Genomic DNA, 16,731 nt, shown 5'->3' with positions numbered 1-16,731 from the left:
GGTAAACAGATCCAAAGGCAAACACCAGCAAGATAACTGAAATCACTAAACAGAACAGAGATTTCAAACAATTTAGTCTCATAATCTTAATGTAATGAGGTAGTACAAAAACATTCAAACACCAAATAGTAAAAAGAAAGACAACAATTGGTAGAAAAAGGAAGGAAAGTAGTGGGGCACTATATAGATTTTTGGTGAGAACCTACCTTTATTACTGTAGCCAAATTATAAGACTGACTCAGGAAAAAAAAGATAGTGCAAGACATTCACAGGAAATCAGCTAAAACAGTACAGGAAAGCCCAGAAAAGAAATGCTGATAAGACTTAATATGCACATTCTGACAAAGGTATGAGTAAATATGAATAGACTTATAGAACAGTGTAGAAAATGCTAAAGAGGCAGCAGCATTTCTCAAATTAAAAGTCATATGCAAAGCAATTTGAATGATGAATATTTACAAAAAGTCCAAGGTTGGAGTATGGTAAGACAGACCTACAGAGAAGGGTAGATGTGACAGAGGGACAGCAGCAGCATTTCTTATATTAAAAGTCATATGCAAAGCAATTTGAATAATGAATATTTATGACAAGTCCATCACTGAGACATAAGTAGAAGAACATAAGCAGGAGGATGGGGCACAACTTTAGTGAAAATGAACCATGCTTACAAAGCTGACTAAATTCCGAGTTTGATGGTATTGACAATGCTGAAGACAGAGCACAATCTGTAGTGACCTTAAGTAGGGACAGACATGCACACTAGGAAATGTTTTCAGTAATTTGTTGTCAGTCTGTTTCCTTATTAATGTAACCTCCAATATCTGGCTGACCACGCACAAATCCTAACTGCTTATTATTCCACATAGTATGATACCTCAAATATATTCTGAAATTTCATTAAATAACCTGCAAACTGCATAACATGAATAATAATTGTTAAACTAGTGCTTAATCACTCTGAGTAAGCTATTTAGTAAAAATAAAAAACAAACTCCCACATACCAGTAAAAGATGAGTCAGTTCTGAGAAGCACTGTAACCTTAAATTAGTTAAAGTGTTTTCTCAGTAACACATTTGAGGAGGATTACGTGAAAGATTTCTTAAAGTTTGCATTTTTCTGAATAAAAAAAAATCCTTCCTAATGACCACACATTTGGCATTAACAAATCATATTGCCATCAAAAGATATGTTATATCTAGCAGCATGTATTGTTCATTTTAGTACAGTAATGTATAGTTAATCTGTAATGACTAACAATCTGTCCAAGAGTAGTTCTCTGTTTTATTCCTGCTGCTTACCATGACTGAGTCTCGCTTCCCCACAATTGTCAATAAGAGAAAATTGAGATAAGGAAACAAATGAATAAATGAAGGAATTCATAGGTCATCATCTTTATTGTTACATGTTATATATAGGGCAGCTGTCATTTAAGTTTGGTGGTAACCTAAGGGAACAAATATTTGCCTGTTATATATTCAATCTTACTAAAAACACTAAAACTGTATCTAGGGGAAGCTTGAAAAAATTATCATTTTGATATACAACATATATTTACAAAGGCTGAACAAAAAGTGGGATATGTTTGGGATTCTGAAAGTACAAAAAGACCCTGATAATCTTCATTTAAGGCAGACAGTTTCATCCTTCAGTACAAATATAGATTCTTTGGCTGTCTTTTTGGAACAAAAATTTAAAGGTAAATAAAAATGAAATCATTAATTTTACATTTTGTAGATTGCGTTAGTAAACTAAGAAATATCAAAATAATTGCAAATAATTTTATGGTTACATGTTGTATGCAGAGCCCATATACCACAGTCCTCCACCCATTTAGTTATGTTTTGGGGTAAAAGAATGCATTTTTAATAATGCAGAATTTATGGATGCAGAAGCTGACTTTTAGTGTGGAAGCCTTAAACTTGTTTTAAAGCATGTAGGTATAACATATCTCGGGGGGGGGGATATTCCAATTATACCAACCTTGTACTTTCTAAGTGGATGTTTCACACTCCTTACCTTAGTTTTATTTATTTTTAGCATCTATATAGAAATCTCCGTACCCATGTCTTATATTTATTTATTTATTGACATTTGATTACCAAGAAAGTCAGACTGTGTAGCAACCCAATTTCAGCAGAGACCCGGGGAGAAAAGCTTCTAAGTATTACAAAACATTTTAAGAACAATAATTTTACAGTCTTTAAAAAAATTATGCAAAAAACAACTACAGTTTAAAAATTATAACAAATTAGATATAACATGAAAAAAATGGTTAAGAATATATACAAATTACATGATAAGGATTTAATAGTTAGAGAAATTTTAGCCAGCTTATGGACAAATTAAAGGTAAGTTAGCAGAATGCAATTAGGAATTGCAACATGAAGTGAGGAAAAAAAACAGGCTTACAGTATATTTAGAGAGAAAGTCAAAGGAGAGAAATTGATAGAAGCAAGGAAGTGAATGATGAAGGGAGAGTAAAGAGAAATAAGATACAAATATGTATTTGTTCATATTTAGGGATATAATTATCCTGGTGTTTAGCAAGAACGGAGACAGCTTTTAGCTAGGAAGCCTTTCAGAATGGTTTTGAAGTATGGGAGGGAGGGTACTAACCTGATGGTTAGAGATAAGGAGTCCCATGCCTTAGTAACATGGTACGAATACAGACAATGCCCAACAGATCTGATAGGTTTGTAGACAGACAGGAGCTTTTGGTCACTGGATTGTACTGACTGACTTAGAACATAGTTGTGTAGAATGTTATTTAGTGCCAGACCAGCAGATGGATTCTGGATAATTTTATAGGTGGCATAAAGCTGTTTATATTTAATTGATGGGGTAGTTCTAACCAACTTAGGCTTTTTAGAGCTATACATTGGTGGGTTCTGAAAGAGGTATTTGCTGTAAATTTGGTAACTTTGTTATAGCATTGTTCAAGTTTTAATTTTGTGAAGCCTGAAGGTTAGTAAGGATGGGAGCATGTTAAGAGAAAATGTTTTAAAACATACTGTTATTTCTCTTTTTCTTCTTCTTGCAAAGTGAGCATGTTATTTTGTTGGGATATGCCTATCAAAGATGGGCCTCATCTGTGAACAAAATGCAGCATTGCTTATGAACCTGAATAATATTTGTTTTCTGCTTTTCAGAATAAAGAGATTTGGTTATAGCTTAGTGAAGCCTGGGATTAGGACGCACGGCCGAGTAAGAGTTAATTTACTGAAGCAGGCTGTGTCCTGGAAAATTTGAGCTACCATTGTTGAACTGAACATTCTGTACTTCTTGAACATTCTGTACTAACTGTTGGTTTGAGGTGATTTGTGATAAACATGTTTACCACAGGTGTTTTCCATAGCCAACTGTCAACGGTCAGAAATGTAATAAAAAGTTGTTTTGCTTGCAGTATAAAAGTTGATGTCAGTAAACAAGTTGACCAGAGGAGGAGATCATCTTGGCCAACATGTTGTGTAATCTGGTTAGCTGCTAATAAAGAAGTTTTTCATCACCTGAGGCAGATGTGACTCGTTTGAATTTTTCTTCTGACATTTTGGTCCTTCAGACCGGAAACCTCTACGAAGATACGGATCAGACCGACAGAGAGACCGAAAAACCTGTGCAGGTGAGGGTTTCTCATCTTAAGATTCCCTCGACTGAAAGCCCTCCGACTGATTTGTTGTTGAAAGGCCGGCCGCTCTCTGATCCCTATGTGAGGGATGGTTTCTGAACCAAAAGGGGAAACGGAGTCTCATCTGGTTCAGGTAGGATGAAAAATAAATTTTCTTTTAATTTAATTTAACCTTGTCGACAAGGGTTTTACTTTTAGTTAAGGGTGGGTAGGATTACTTGTTAAGATTATTTTATTAGGATCACCCGTTAAGATATCCCCATTTTATAATAAGCCCTGTAAAATAACTTTGATGCAGTCCTAAAATAAGAAATCTAGGGGAAACATGGGTTCGAGTTGCTGCAAGTGTGAGAGTGATGTCTGTTTAAATGCTGATGCTAAGTATATGAAAGGTTTAAACAAAAATAATGTTAAATTTTTGAAGAAGTGGAAGTTGAAATATGATTTTGATGGTACCCTGAATAAGAATGCCTGTGCAAAATTGGTTAGAGATTTGAAAAGAGATGCAGGAACTAGAACTAAGAAACAAAAACAATTGGGATTTCCCCAAGCACAAAAATGGTTAGAAGAAGCAAATAAACGAGCTATAAAAGAAAAACAGTGCCTGGAAAAAGAAAAAATAAATCAAAAGGGATCACTGGTGCCAAGTGGAAAAGTAGCTTTATTTTTAGATAAGGAGGATGAGCATACAGTTTGTGCGGTACAAAGGCAGGCAGCTGTCCCACCGTATGGGGAAATTGCTGCTGCCGTACCGGCGGAACCTCCTCAATATCAGTCTGAAGATGTGGGATCTGTACAGCAGGGTGGGTTATCGGCTGCTCAAGGAAGCGTTGTGACCCCTCCAATTTACCCGCAAATTCCTGTAGTACCCAAGGTTGCTTTGCAACAGGTAGACCAACCTATGCAGTTAAGGTCAGGACCAGCAGGGCAAGGACGTTGGGCCATTAAACTTTCTGACTACTCAGAAGCTCTTCCCTTAATACAAGTTGCAAACCCACAAGCAGGGGATGTTGGACAAGAGCCAACTATTTTAGTTTATCGTCCCTGGGCTAGAGAGGATATAAAATGAGCTACAGATGGTATTCCTCATCCCAAGGTTAATTTTCAAATGTTTTCTGAGGACATAGTTGGTATTCGTTTAAGTTATCATCTAAATGGTTTAGAAGTAGAACAAGTAGTGCGACAAATCCTGGGTCCAGATTGGCACTTAGTTTGTGGTACTTGGATATGTAAGGCAGATGACGGCACTACATTAAAGCATAATTCTGGGGTGTTAGACATGCGAGTCACTGATCTGTTAAAGAGAATTTCTGATAAGTGGCGTCCAAGAGCAGATTGGACAGTAATAAATCAGCGCATCCAAAATGATGATGAATCTGTAGATCACTATATTGTAAGATTGACAGAAGTGTTCAATAACCATTGTGGAATGATGATTCCGCAGGATCAGACCAATGATAGTCCGTATGAGCAGCAATTGAAAAATGCCTTTCTTAAGGGTTGTAGGGCTCCGATAAGTATTTTTATAACTAAGCATATGGTAGATCATAGAACATGTAGACTGCAACCTTTGTTTGAATATGCATGGCATGCTGAGCGACATTTCAATTTAAAAAAGAAAAAGAAAGTACAAGTGTTAGCAGTAGGGGATGATGGTGGTATATTCTTGGTACAGGACAAAAGGGGGCAAGGGCGCCGTGGTGGCATAAAAAATGTGGGGGCCCGAAATGGGACACATTAAATAAACCGGGTGAACATTCAGAGGAATATGAGGGGAGTTTAAAATGTGGAGAATGTTTTAAGTGCGGTAGATGTGGGCACTTCACTGCCGACTGTGAAGAGTGGCAACACCCCCCATAGCTTACGAGCAAGGGCTCTGCATGACTATATGATAGTAAAGGAAGGCACCAAATTCATTACTGTGATTATTGTAGAGAAGAAGAAAGTGAGAATGATTGTGATGATGATGAGGCAGACACTCTCTGTGATGAATGTCAGAACACTCAGAAGGAAGGGCGGGATTGTGACTGTGAAGTCATAAACCTGGCAAATTTGGGTATTGCTATGCATCTAGATCAAAAACCCATGATAGAGTTTTTGGTTGAGGGACAGAAAGTGGAGTTTTTATGTGATTCAGGTGCATCGCGTACACTTTTGGGTCCAGCAGTTCTGCCTCCGAACTGCGAAACAGATGAGTTTGTCCTTGTGAAAGTGGCAAATGGGAAAATCTATAAGGAACCACTGTCCCTTCCTCTATTGTTCACAGATCCGCAAACAAACCAAACTGTTAGGTGTAGGGTAATTATATCGAAAGTTTGTCCAGTTAATTTGCTGGAAGAGATTTGATGCATTCGTTTGGAATAGCGGCAATTCCCACACCTAAAGGCATTGAGGCGAAAAGGTTAGCGGATGGCTTGGTGGTACAGGGAGTACAAGACTTGTTTTACTGGTATAGCCAGGACTTGATTTCAAACGGGTCGGGGAGGGTTGATACAGATTTGATCAACCTAGCTTTAAGTAAATCTAGGAGCGGGTCACCGCAGGTTGCGGTGCACTTAGATTGCACAATGTTCTACAGAAAGGCCCCTGGTCTGGATAAAGAATTTGAAAAAGAATTCTTTAAGCACAAATTTGCAAGGATAATTTCGAATGATATGTTTTGGGATACGCAAGGTAATACAGTAGTGACCTGTACTTTGACCAAGGAAATGAGTTCTTTATATCGCTCAGGTTATAGCCCACATATTTCAATTACTAAAACGGTGGGGACACATTGGGTAGATTTGGCAAAAAAGGTAACGAATTGGGACACAATGTCCGAAAGTCAGTTGAAGGATCAACAGATCCAGGTACAAAGATTAAATTGGGTGACTTGCACAACCAAGTGTGCACCTCAGGGATGACAAATCAGAAATGGCATGACAAATCTTTCTAACTCAAGAGGAAGATAGTGCGTTAAGTGCCTTACCTGTAGATTTATGGTCAAAAGGTAAAGGGGATGTAGGACTGATGAAAACAGCAGGTGAAGTTTGTATAACTCCAAAGTCAGGTTTTAGACCTCGTAAGCACCAATACCCACTAAGTAAACAAGCAGAGGAAGGAATTAAGCCAATTATTGAGCAGCTAAAACAGGTAGGAATTCTTGTTGAATGCCTAGATTCACCCTGCAATACTCCATTGTTTCCTGTAAAGAAACCGGATGGGTAATGGAGGTTGGTTCAGGATTTACAAGCAGTTAATTCGGCTGTGATCCCAAGAGCACCGGTGGTCCCTGACCCCTATACACTACTTAATGATTTACTACCTCAGAACAGATATTTTTCTGTCATAGATATAAGCAATGCTTTTTTCTCCAAACCACTACATAAGGAGAGTAGATTTTGGTTTGCATTCACTTATCAAGGTAAAAGATACACCTACACCAGATTGCCACAGGGTTATTGTGAGAGTCCGACAATATTCACACAAGAAATGGCTGCGAATTTAGCTCAGTTTGTTCCCCCAGAGGGAAGCCAGGTTCTGTTGTATGTAGATGATATTTTGTTGGCCTCACCCACGCAGGAAAGTTGTAGAAAGGATACCCTTGCCCTTCTTAGTTTTTTAGCTGAGCAAGGACATAAGGTAAATAAAGAAAAGTTACAATTGTGGAAAGCACAAGTAAAGTACTTGGGTTATTTAATTTTGCAGGCAGGTAGACAATTGGAGAACAAAAGAAAACAAGCAATTCTTGAGTTACCTATGCCTACGACTAAGCAGGAGATGATGTCCTTTTTAGGTGTGACTAATTTTTGTAGAAGTTGGATCCCTAACTATGCTGAGGAAGTAGGGCCATTGACCGCACTGATCTATGATACTCCCATGGCGGCTAAGAATAATGTACAGTGGACAAATAAGGCAATACAAGCATTTATTAGAATTAAGCAATTGATAGCAAGATCCTCTGTTTTGGGTTTTCCGAACTATTCTAAGCCGTTTGTAAAAATGGTTGATTGTAAGGGAGGATATATGACTTTGGTTCTGGTACAAGTACATGGGGATAAACAGAGACTGATAGCTTTCTACTCCTCCAGATTAGATCCTGTTGCAAGGGCATTGCCGCATTGTGTTCAAGCTGTAGTGGCAGCCACCATGGCAGTACAAGCCTCAGCATCATTAGTTTTGTTTCACCCATTACAATTGCGGGTTCCACATTCAGTAGCTACTGTTCTTTTGCAAGATAAGATAACCTTTTTATCTCCTAGTTGACATTTGTCATGTATGACAGTGCTGCTAACACAGACTCATATGACCATAGAAAGATGTACTACTCTTAATCCGGCAACATTTTTGCCGACTCCAGAAGAAGGTACTCCACACGTTTGTTTAGAGAGCATTCATGACAAAGTGCTTCCCCGACCAGATTTAACGGATATTCCGTTGGTAGATTCTGATCTTGTTTTGTTTGTAGACAGATCAGCAAAGAAGGACACTGTAGGAAAAACACTAGTAGGGTATGCTGTCACCACAGAAACTGAAGTTTTGGAGGCGAAAAGATTGTCAAACATTTATTCTGTACAAGAAACTGAGTTGGTGGCTTTGACTCGAGCTTGTACCTTAGGGGAGGGTAAAAAAGTGACAATTTATACAGATAGTCAATATGCTTTCTCCACTGTACATGTTTTCGCTCAACAATGGAAAAATAGGGGAATGGTTACTGCGACAGGCAAACCAATAAATCACAGAGATTTAATTTTACAGTTGTTAGATGCAGTGCAACTACCACTTCAGGTAGCGATATGTAAATGTTCTGCACATACCAATAGAAAAGATCCTGTCTCCAAGGGAAATGCCCTTGCTGATATGGCTGCAAAAAAGACAGCTCAAGAAAATGATTTACTTTTACATGACAATGATTTAGAGCCCGGACACCTCTTAGACTTAGAGACACTAAAAGTAATGCAAATATTGACAACACAGAAGGAAAAATGTTGTTGGGTAAAATATGGTATCACTCAACAGGATGGGTTGTATAGGGCATCAGATGGCAAAATGGTATTACCCTCAAACCTTTTTAGGTATGCGGCATTGGTTAGCCATGGACCTGCCCATGTAGGAGTACAGATGATGATTCAAATAGTGTCTAAGGTGTTTTGGTGTAAGGGGTTTTCAACTTATGCAAAGCAATTCTGTTTATCTTGTTTATTATGTGCAAAGTATCATGCTCAGGGGGGAGTTAAAAAGTCTCAGCAGGCATTCCCTACCCCTCCATATCCATTCCACACACTCTGTATGGACCTTAGTGAATTGACACCCTCAGAGGGTAAAAGGTTCTGTTTAGTCATTATTGATGCTTTTTCTAAATGGGTAGAAGCTTTTCCAGTGAAGCATCCAAATGCACAAACAATAGCAAAGCTTTTGACTACAGAAATAATTCCCCGATTTGGTTTACCAAGACGCATTTACAGTGATAATGGGTCTCATTTTGTTAACCAGATTGTTCAGAAGTTGGGTCAAGTGTTTCAAATTGATCTCAAGTATCATTGTGCTTACCATCCCCAGTCAGCTGGACTGGTGGAAAGACACAACGGTGTCTTGAAGAGTAAGCTCCGCAAACTGATGGCAGAAACACATAGATCATGGACTGCATGCCTTCCTTTGGCACTCCTGTATATGCGAATCTCACCTTCCTACAAAGGACTTACACCATTTGAACTTTTGTTTGGGAGAACATATTACGTCCCGCGGTGGCAAGGATTGTTGCCAGCGGAACGTGAGGGGGGTGAGGATCTAGCGGATTATATGAAGAAGCTGCTAAATGTCAAATCTCTTGTAACCAATGACTCCTCTGCAGATTCCAGAAATGAAACCTTGTTAAGCGTGGCACCCGGGGACTGGGTGTGGATCCGAATTGTGAAGAGAAAGAATTGGTCATCCCCCAGGTGGGAAGGCCCATACCAAGTGCTTATCTCGACACCTACGGCTGTAAAGATCGCTGAGAGGACTTTGTGGATTCATATTACCCACTGTAAAAAACTCAAGACTTTTCCTTCTGCCATTGATATTGGTCAAACTCTACCGGACCTCTGAGCGCAAAGTCTGGCTACAAAGGGGGAATTAGCCCAATAGGGGTTAGTTTGTCTCAAACCCAGTGAAGAAACCAATGGTGCGAGGTAGTCCTTAGGGAGGATGGCCATGTTCAACTGGTACTTGAACTGTTACATGATGATGATTTTGGTGGCGAAAGTAAATATATCCATACGAGAAGGAACAGTTGCAAGAGAAAAAGGAATGGTGGTGCTGCAAGCGCAAACAGGTGTTACTACTGTGTTTAAGGTGAAACTTTGTGAAGGAATTTTGAACTGTTCTAAATGGAACAATGATAATTTCTTGACTCGTGCAAAATACTTGTGCAACAGAGACTGTACATCCTGGTCAAATGTTTGGTGGTCAACAGATGTGAATGGATGGGAAACAAGTGGTGCAGTGATACCAGAGAAAGATAAAAGCAGGCAACAAAGAATAAAAATTGCGCATTTCCAAGGTACCAAAGTAATTACTATAACCATTGTGTCACCACAAGAAAGTGATTCAGGAGTTTATGGAATCGGAGTGTCTTTTCCAATTGAAACTGATCCTTTGGGGACCCTCCAACTTAAAGTACAATCCCTTAAGAATGTGACAAGTAAAGCAAATTTTGCCTTCACAGAAGAAGAACAATTGTTACTCGAGACGGGATTCGTACACCATAATGAATGGTTATCTTGGGTTAGATATAGTACCCGAGAGGCACATAGTGAGAACTGTGTTTCTTGTGCTGAAGGTAAACAGCAACTAGCGACAGTCCCATTGATGCGAGATGAAGGTAACCTAACATGTCTGTTAAAATTATTCTTCAACAAAACTGAAGATAAATGCAAAAATGAAACTCAGCGTTTTCCAGTCATAAGCAAAGTTGAGAAACCGCCTGCAGCGATTTCCTATCTAGGTTCGTATATGTGCATTTCCAGAGATGGCACAGGAAAGAATTATGGCAATATGGGACAGAACTATTGCAATGTTACTGTGAATGGCAATGAAAATCCATTTCTGGAGAACCAAACTCATAGTTTAGCAGACGTATGGTGGTTTTGTGGAGACAACAAATTCAGATCAAGGCTTACGATTCCCTGGAAGGGAACCTGTGCACTTGTAAAGTTAATCCTGCCATTCTACATTTTCCCAGTTCCAGCAAGCAATTTCATAAGAGAACCTGAAATAAAGCCGAAGTGGTTGAGTAGGAGAAAAAGAGAAAGCAATCCTTCGATAACGGTGTCAACATCGATAGCATTGGCGTACCAAGAGGCGTACCTGATGAATACAAAGCAATAAACCAAATAGCAGCTGGTTTCACATCCATCTTTGTCTGGATTCAACCTAATAAGAATGTGGACTGGATCAACTACATTTACTATAACCAGCAGCGTTTTGTGAACTATACCAAAGATGCATTGAAAGGAATTGCTGAACAACTGGAGGCCACTTCACAGGTGGCATGGCAGAATCGAATTGCGTTGGATATGCTCCTGGCCAAAGAAGGAGGAGTTTGCAGGATGTTTGGGACTTTCTGTTGTACGTATATTCCAAACAACACTGCGCCTGATGGAAGTATCACTCGAGCTTTGAAAGGTTTGGAGATGTTATCCGAAGAATTGGCAGAGAACTCTGGGGTAAGTAATACCTTTACAGACTTTCTACAAGTGTGGTTTGGAAAATGGAGTCATCTCATCAGCAGTTTCCTGGTGTCCGTTGGAGTCGCTGTGGCTATCGTGGTGGTATGTGGTTGTTGTTGTATACCCTGTATCAGAGGTCTTCTACAAAGACTGGCTGATACTGCTGTTATGAAGACGATGTACCAGCAATTGCAACAGACTGGTGAAAGTGAATACATTGAAATGTGACTTTTTGCAAATGTTTTTGAAGTTTAAAAGTTTGTCTTGCCAATGAAGTATTGTATGCAAAGAAAAACTTAGTTTTTACCATATATTGCTGAAATAAAAGACAAATAAAAAGTGTTTTCAGGGGGGAAATGTTAAGAGAAAAAGTTTTAAAACATACTGTTGTTTGTCTTTTTCCTCTTCTTGCAAAGTGAACATGTTATTTGTTGGGATATGCCTATCAAAGATGGGCCTCATCTGTGAACAAAATGCAGCATTGCTTATGAACCTGAATAATATTTGTTTTCTGCTTTTCAGAATAAAGAGATTTGGTTATAGCTTAGTGAAGCCTGGGATAAGGACGCATGGCCGAGTAAGAGTTAATTTACTGAAGCAGGCTGTGTGTCCTGTAAAATTTGAGCTACCATTGTTGAACTGAACATTTTGTACTTCTTGAACATTCTGTACTAACTGTTGGTTTGAGGTGATTTGTGATAAATATGTTTACCACAGGTGTTTTCCATAGCCAACTGTCAACGGTCAGAAATGTAACAAAAAGTTGTTTTGCTTGCAGTATAAAAGTTGATGTCAGTAAACAAGTTGACCAGAGGAGGAGATCATCTTGGCTAACATGTTGTGTAATCTGGTTAGCTGCTAATAAAGAAGTTTTTCATCACCTGAGGCAGATGTGACTCGTTTGAATTTTTCTTCTGACAGAGCACCATAAAGAATTGTGGGTAGGAGATAAGTAGTGGCAGGTGTTGCTTTGGTTGCTTTGGTGAGAAGGTTTTCTGCTCTATAAAGGATCCCTAGTTTTTGATGAGTTTTTCTTATGCAAGTTTGTATATGCAGGTTGAATTTAATATTATCATCCACTATCATCCCTAATAATCTGATATGAGAAGTGACTTCAATGGTTGTATCATCAAGAGAAAGAACTTTAGATTTAGTTTTTTCATGGGGTAGGATTTGGGGAAAAAGTAGTAGTTTTTTTTTTTAGGGTTGAGCATGAGTTGTGACTTACAAAGCCATGTTTCAGTTGTTCTTAAAGCTTCCTGAGAAATTCTTTGGAGGTGTGCCATGTTGTCAGATGTGCAGATGAGTGTGAAGTCATCTATGTAGGGTATTAGGGATGTCTGTTGTCTAGATGTGTGTAGATGTGTGGAATGTGTTGGTGGGAATGTTAAAGAGGAGGGGACCAATGATAGAGCCTTATGCTACACCACTGGTGACTGGGAGGTATGGAGAGAGCGTGGAGTGCCATTTTACCAGCTGATACATATAGGACAGGTAGCTTTTGAACCATAGAAGGGTGGACTGAGAGAGACAGAATAAGGACATTTGGAGTAGAAGTTTGCTGTGGAAAACTATGTCAAAGGCTTTAGACAGGTTTAGAAATAAGGAGGATACTAGTTTGCCATTATCTCTAGCTTTATTGATGTATCTATATAGGTTAGCAGTGTAGTGTTAGTACAATGGGAAGGATGGAAGCCATGTTGTGTGGGGGATAGGAGTTCTTACAGGAGATAATTTAGCAATTGTTTTTGAATACATTTTTCAAGTATTTTGGAGAGGGGGTAGAAGATTGCTATAGGTCTAAAGTTAGCAATGTTTGTTGAATTTCTTCCTTTGTACAGAGGGATAATGCTCAATTTCTTCCAGATTCAGGGAATGCAGGATTCCTGGAATGACCTACTTATAAAGATTGAGACAGGGTAGGCAGCACTACTGGCTGCTGTTTTAAAGCACTCAATTGGAATGTCATCAGCTTAAGTAGAGCATAGTTTGAGTTTGTTTGAGAGTAGTTTTATATAGGATGTGGGTGCATGTTTGAAGGTGAAAGTGGATGTGGTGATATGTGGCTGCTGGACAGGATTAGTACATGTTGGGTACCCTTGGTTAGAGATGGTATACTATCTATCAAATAAGAGTTTAATTGTATTGCAGTTTTGATTGATAAGTTATTGGGAGAAAGGTTAGGGTTGACTTTATGTCCTCTATACAAGATTTCTGTAATGGCTCTCCAGAATTTTTTAGGGTTGTATTTACTATTATTCTTAAAGTTATTATAGTATAGGTTTTTGTTTTCATTAATTTGCTTTTTAGTACAACTGCGAAGCATTCTGAAGTTTCCAAGGTATTGTGGTGTGTTATATGTTTGCCATTCTTTTTCTCTATCCTGCATTACCATTCAACTCTTTTTGGTTAGCCAAATAGCAATATTTGTTTTTAGTTGCTTCCTTCTAGGATGTGAAGGCTATTTAGGATAGTCAGGAACGTTGTATTGAATTCATGTATAACATCATCTAAGAGGAACATGACTCTCAGGTCAAACTACAACAGAGGGTAATCAGTTTATATTCAATACAAAGCAATTAACAGAGAGGTACTATGTAAAACAGGTTTTGTGTCATTTCCTGACTGCAGAAACCTGTCAGTCAGGAAAACTAAGCAATTGGCATATACAGTGCGATCTACTGGTCAATAGAATTGACAGTGGCCAACATAGTAAGTGGTCCTTAGAATGCAAGGAATACGCTTTGGGGGGTAGTTAAAACTAATTTCCAGTACAAGCAGACACATATTTGACTAGTTGAAGTCAATACACAGAAAGGTTCTTCAAGTTAAATTTGCTTATATTGTACAAACAAAATTCTCAGTGAAAATATTTGGGAGTTTGGCCTTGTGTCAGAGCTCCTGCAGTATTGGGGTCGGATATAGTGACCACGAGCTGAAAAAGGAAAGAAAAGAGAAAAAGTCTACTAAACTGTCATATTATATTGAGACAATAAAGTTAATACTTATTAAAAAAAGAGATGAAGAAAGGACCATAGTGAGTGAGAGCAAGAGAATATGAGGAAAGTATAAGAACAGACAAATGGTAAATAGTAGGTTATCAGGAGGTGTACTGATAGAAAACTACAGTAATGCGGTATATATAGACCTGCATAGAGAAAGTTATAATTACATAGCACTACACTGATAAGCACAATATAAACCCACCTCTTAGCAAACATTCATGGGATTAACCAGTATATTAAAAGAGTGTTTATATCCACATGATACAAGGCATTACCAAGGAGTATTCATTGTTATAAACTGTCTTATAACAAACAGAAATGTAATAACATATGACACATATCTGCTGCACTGTGAAGACATTCGGTGACTGAGTGAAAGAGGAGAGAATAGTGAGGGGATATCTTGCAATACATTGTAATACAGTGACCCTCTCACCCTGGTCAGATTATAACAGACAGAAATCAGTTTATAGCCAGTACAAACCAATTAACAGAGGTACAAAGCAAAGCAGTTTTTCTTTTGGTCAGGAAGACTAAGTAACTGGCATATACAGTGTAATCTATTGGTCAAAAGAAAAGACCAATAAGTCATAAAACTTATAAGTCATATGTAATGTTGGCTTGTCACATGTACTGCATATGAACTGTTTGCATATTAAATGTTTTATACTTGGAATTTAATAGCATGTATAAAGCCACTACAGAATAAATACTTGTTTTATCTTTGTATCTGCTGGAACTTTTCTCCCCAGGCTTCCAATGAAAATGAGTTTTGCCCAATCAGACTTTCCCAGTCATCAGAGACAAATAAAAAATAAAGTGAAGCCCACCTTAAATTATGCAACTGTTTTACGTTTATATGATTTGATGGCTCCTTTATTTATTTATTTATTCATCCATTTTAATTTAGTAACCAGGTCATTGCAAATAACAAAGAAAAAGGCACTGCAAATAATATAATTCAGGTTATAACAGTCAATTTAATGTTTACCCAACATATACAATAATGAGTTACAACATTAAACAAAGGATAATATGTACATTGAAGCATTCAGAATATATATATATATATATATATATATATATATATATATATATATATACATAATGCAGAACAGCATGCTAGTACAGCACACAATGATATCATAATGATATTCAAATATATCTCAATAGTGGTTCTGTCCATATATTCAATAATATATAAATGCATTCATAAATACATAAATGAAGGAAATAAGGCTACTATTGTCCCTGTTAAAAGAATAAGTCTACAACAGACTCAAACTTAAATTACTAGAGGGGACCTACATGCACTTGAAGAATGTATATCACTTATCACTGACTGCATGATTATTTAAATCAGTGTTTTTAAATCTGATTGTTTACTCCTAATGAAGTCTGATGCTTTTATACATGAAAGCGTTAGAATAGCTACATTGATAACGTGTCTCCAGTTTATCAGATTGTCAGTGGCTTTAGTATGTTTAGGTGTTTCAGATTAATAGACAGGCAAAGTGAGGAGAAGGTCAAAGTCTTCATCTACCTAAAACCTTCCTGTGGCTGTTTAGCAGGGAAGGTTTAGGGTAGGAAATCACAGGAGTTATCAAATTCTCAGTTAAAATTTCAGGTGCTCTAAGCATTACAAAAGAAATGGAAAATGAAATTGGAAGGCTGTGAGAATGAATTTGTGCATCCTGGCTAGTAATATTCCAAAGCTTTAAGTCTTGCTTACTAGGAATTCTATAGACGCAACTAAATAAATGAGACGTGAAACACCTTTTGTAGCAGACACACATGCTTACTTTGACAGGCTTACATGTCATGCCTTCATACAAAATGTGTATCTGTTGCCCAACCCAGAGATGTTGCTCCTGCTATAAAATATATCTACGAATCCTTTTCCCCTTGGTATGGGAGGACCAGCCTCAACCACTCAGTCTTAACCTAGTTCCTCCGGTGACTGATTACTAACAGAATTGATTTGACACTATTAAGTATATGCCATTTAAGGAACTTTAGACTGCAATCCAACTCCTTCTCTTTTCTGCAGTTCAGTTTCAGTCTGAGGCACTGCTGTGGCCTCATTGAATTTTAGGCTAGCATTTGGTTCTGCTTCAGTTCTTTCTACTTACCCCTACCTTTACACCCCTTATAGCAAGCTAAAAAACAATGCTGTCCTCATGAGGCTCACACCCCACACCTTCTCACACACAAATGCCTGCTGTCTAACACAGAACAGTTGCTCTTGCAGTAAGATGTATACTGACCCTTTTCCATGGGGATGGGTAAACCAGCATTCACCACTCAGTCTCAAACCGCCCTAGCTAGTTCTTTCAGAGGTTGGGCCACTAACTGAACTGTAGTACTATCTCAACTGCTGAAAGCCAACTATCTACCTCATTTTTTCATCAG

The sequence above is a fragment of the Protopterus annectens genome, chromosome 6.part0 (genome assembly GCF_019279795.1).
Source record: "Protopterus annectens isolate FY-2018-M chromosome 6.part0, PAN1.0, whole genome shotgun sequence".
Lineage (NCBI taxonomy): Eukaryota > Metazoa > Chordata > Ceratodontiformes > Protopteridae > Protopterus > Protopterus annectens.
The sequence above is the reverse complement of the archived record's forward strand: the minus strand, read 5'-3'. Positions refer to the sequence as shown.